We start from the raw sequence: 4454 nt of genomic DNA on the forward strand, positions 1-4454 counted from the left end.
CTGCTGCCTCGCCCCCTGACTCACTACTGCTGGTGCAGCCTGGTAAGGAGAAGGGTGACAATTGGAATCTGGAGGAAGCAAAGTCAAAGACATGAGGTCAGGAGTTGTTTTCATCCTGAAAAGAGGGCCTAGAGAGAGGGTAGAGAGGGACGGGGAGGTGATAGGAACTCTGATGAACTGAGAATGCAATCGTCCTGCCCCTGTTGGCCTTGCGGGCCTCGTGTGCATGCATGTGGGACGTGCACATGCATGTGGGGCTCATGCATGTGGGGCGAACCCACAGTCTTCGAGGTTCCTGATGCTCGCGGTGCAGCTGCCTCCCACACTCTGAGCCCTCTACCTGGCTAAACCTGACTTCTAATCTAGCCTGACCCACTCTCTGCCAGTTCCTCTGTGACCTTCCGCCTGATAGCCTTCCTCGCCCACGGCTTCCGTGAGGTTGAAGATGTGCCAAGGAGAGAAGAATGTCAAGAAAGTATGTGGATGCAAGTTTTAATATTTCCTCCTGTGCTTTTTTTTTTTTCTTTCTCTTGTTTCCTGATCATTCATAGTCGTAAGAGACAGCAGCAGGTGTTTCTGACCTTATTCTAATGCTGCCCACCTGGGAAATCATGCAGGAACGTGAAATGCCCTACCCGACCCCCGAAGATTAGAGCTCATGTTGGGGAAGCAAGCACTACAATGCTCTGCCACATCCCGGAGCTCAGTGGAATTTCTTCCCAAAGGTATGAGTTAAGGACCTTTGCCAACCCCATTTACCGATAAAGAGACCGAGGTTCCAAGAGGATCCAGGTCAACAGCAGCTACATGTGCTGGGTGTGGCCAGGCAAAGCACTTTGAGGGTAGTATATTTAGGCCTCAGAGCCATTGGCTCATACATGCTAGGATGCCTCCCACAGATGAAAAGCACAGAATTTGCTAGCGATAAGGCAGGCTCTGGTACGTACTGATAAGATGGGTGAATGTGGGCGACTGTCTTAAACAATCTGGGCTTCAGTTCATCATCTATAAACTATCAGGGCTAGATCGAATGAGCCAGAAGGCCCATTCCAACCTGAACTCTCTTTGGCCTGATAATTGCTGGGCATCTCCCTCAGTAGGCTCAACTTTTACTTGGCTCTCTATATTGGAACAACAGAAAACAAGTTATTTCAGTTTTAGGAGTGGAAAGAAAGTGGGTGGAGAAAGGACTAGACGGACTGGAACTGCCATTCTGTTCTCTCCTTGCTAGGTGGTTCTTGTGGGCTAACCCTTTCCAGATTATTCTCAGTGGTAAAGCCCGAGATTTGAGAATCAGACAGCAGACCCAGACCCAGTCTTGGTAGCAGACTTTACCAGTTGTGTGACCCTGAGCAGTGCATCCACATTTCTGAGCCTCCATTCCCTCATCTGTAAAAGTGGGTGCTCCCCAGACTTTTGGGAAGACAAAGAAGGGAAGGGTGTGGGAAGTTGCTTGACGCATAGTAGATGCTCCATGAATGGTAGTCATTATCATCTCTTTTAATTTTTTTTCTTTTGGTTTAATCCACTGCACAATAAAGTGACAAATGGAAGACCCTAGAAAGATGTATATGAGTTTCAGGCCTGGGATTAGAAAGTATTGCCAAGTATTTACCTTACCTCCCTGTGTTCTTGCGCTCCTGTTAAAATACATTGTTTTGTCAAGTTTTCTGGTGTCTCGAACAATTGCACAAATGAGCCCAGCGGAGGTGGGTGGAATCAGGGTGTGTTTTCAGCAACAAGTGAGGCGAGGTGCTGAGCGGGTGGTTTTGAGCAGGAGGCCCGGGGAGTGACAGCGGAGGGGGAGCAACACCGAAATGGTAATATTAGAGTACACAGAATAATTCACAGCTGCCAGGTCACGCAACTTGAGAAGTGCTTCGGAACAGTCAACCCTTCCATGTTGTTGCTAAGAGACGGGGAGGTGGGGAGGTAATCATGCTTCTAATGAGAGAGAGGGGAAAAAATGAACAGAGACGAACTTCAGATTTTGGAAATGATTTTATGGATTTCTCTTCAGTGAATGCTGGTGACTTTGAAGATATTTCTCTTATAAAAGAAGCATGGGTGCCTGTGTTAGGGTCCATAATCAAAGGAGCGAGACTGATAGAAAGCGAAGGTCAAGCAAAGCTTTATTTCGCACCAAGCATGGAGAATCAAACCGACCGGTAGGGGTCACCTTTTAAGAGACGGCCCCGACCAGTCGGTTTGATTCTCAATGCTTGGCACGAAATAAAGATTTGCTTGACCTTCACTTTGTATCAGTCTCGCTCCCTTGATACGGACCCTAACACCTGGGTTGTTCAGTGGGTTAAGCCTCTGCCTTCAGCTCAGGTCATGATCTCAGGATCCTGGGATCGAGCCCCGCATCGGGCTCTCTGCTCAGCAGGGAGCCTGCTTCCTCCTCTCTCTCTCTCTCTCTCTGCCTACTTGTGTTCTCTCTCTGTCAAATAAATAAATAAATAAATCTTAAAAAAAAAAAAAAAAAAGCATGGGTTGAGTCCCTACTGTGTACCATACGTGGCTGCAGGCCCTGGAGAGACCCCTGTTGACAATGTCCTAGATCTCATGGAGCTTCCACTGGGTTCAGCCATCTTTGCACCTGAGGGGAAGCTGGAGGTCCTGAGAGGGGAGTGATCTGCCTGAGGCCCCACAGCAACCAACTGGCAAAGCTGATCTTAGAATCTGGGCTTCCAAGATCCTACATCAGGATGTTTTCCATCGACTTCATATCACAAAAGAAAATCATCTGTAGCCGATTTTAATGTTAGTTGAGACTCAGTACTTTGCCTAGGAAAACAGAGTCCTCATTGGAGAAATGTATGGAAATGAATTTAAAAAATGATCTCCTTCATTTCAAATGTCCCACAGAGAAATTTTATTATTTATTCAGAGCCCCTGTCCTGCATAATTACATGCAGCTGAATGAGACTATAGGACACAACTGAAGGTGGGAGGATAAAAGGTGGAAGATTTGGGTTATCTCATCACTGCTGAAAATTAGCAAGACACAGAAGTCTAGAGAACTGGGTCCAGAACTAGATTCCGTCCCTTCCTACACATGCCTTTTGCTTCTCTGGGCCTCCTTTTTCCCACTTGTAGAATGATCTCAAAATTCCACTCCAGCTCTAAATTTTATAATAAATCACCCAACAGGGCCATGCAAGCCTGAAGAACCCCAAATGTAACTTCAGATAGTGGCGATGGTTTGAGGATGGAGCCTTGAGCATGAACCACCCTTCGTCTGTGCTGCTGTAGTCCTAGTCCTGCAGGAGGCGACCGCCATGGTGCATGGACCACTGTGCCTAGTGAGACTGTCCCTGTCCCTGCCTTCCGAAATGCTTGCACTTCTAGGGGAAAGGACAGTGTCCTACTCGCCTCTGCATCTCCCCCTCCCAGTGCCTACCAACTACCTGGCAAGGGTGGGCATTTCGTATGTTTGTAGAAGGACCTTTAATTGAGAAGAGGCAGCTGCTGAAAAGGAGAAGCGCTTCAAAAGGTTGCAGTGATAGAGACTCAGACTGAGGGCAGAGCTAGTAAGTGACAGGGCTCCAGTTCAAACACAGGACTGCCTGACTCCTAAGCCTGTGTTTTTACCCCCTACACCATCCTTCCACACGTTGGCTTGGTTACTCAAGATGGCGGTGTCAGCATCACCTGAGAATGAGGTATAGACTGGGCCTAGACAAGACAGGGAGTGAAGCACACACATCCTAGCTAATCCTTACTTGTTTATCGAAGAAGCCTGGGTCAACTGTCACCTTCTCTACAATTTCCCCCAGTACTTTGGATGGCATTAGTTGTGCTTGTTTCTATGGCTGCTGTAACTTTTTCTCCCTGGGACACCCATTAATCTCACTGCAGGGTGACTCCCTTTGGAGGCCTTTCTTCTCCACCAGACCACAACTGCTTTGATGGCAGGGAGTGTGTCTTATTTACCCCTCTGCCCCAAAGATTGTTACTGAATAATTGATACATGTTTATAGAGTGATGGAATAAATAAATAAAGAATGAATGAAAGAGAAAACTCTATTTCTTAGGGTCAACATGGGGAATGCACCCAAGAGCCTCCCCTGAACAACTTCTTAAGGCAATCACAGAATCAAACATTAAGGGGGTGGAAGTTATTGGGGACTTACTCAAGGTCACATAGTTAGAAAGCAACACATCTAGGACTTCTGCCCTCTTTCTCTCTTTTTTTCTTCCATTCAACATCTCATAAGGGTGTCTGCTTCCAAGCTATGACATTGCACACAGGGTTTTCAATAAAAATCTATCAGAAGGAAATGAAATCTGAAGTAGCTGAGAGTGTGGATGTCTGACAGATGTGGGTTCGAATGCCACTGGACCACTGACTCCTGGTGTGGTCTGTGGTGACTTAACCTCTCTGAAGTTCAAGTTGGTGTGAAGTAGAACAGGCAAGACCTCCAACGCCCCGCCTACACCCCCCCCCC

Source organism: Lontra canadensis, unplaced genomic scaffold (genome assembly GCF_010015895.1).
Source record: "Lontra canadensis isolate GAN:19392208 unplaced genomic scaffold, GSC_riverotter_1.0 scaffold109, whole genome shotgun sequence".
Classification (NCBI taxonomy): domain Eukaryota; kingdom Metazoa; phylum Chordata; class Mammalia; order Carnivora; family Mustelidae; genus Lontra; species Lontra canadensis.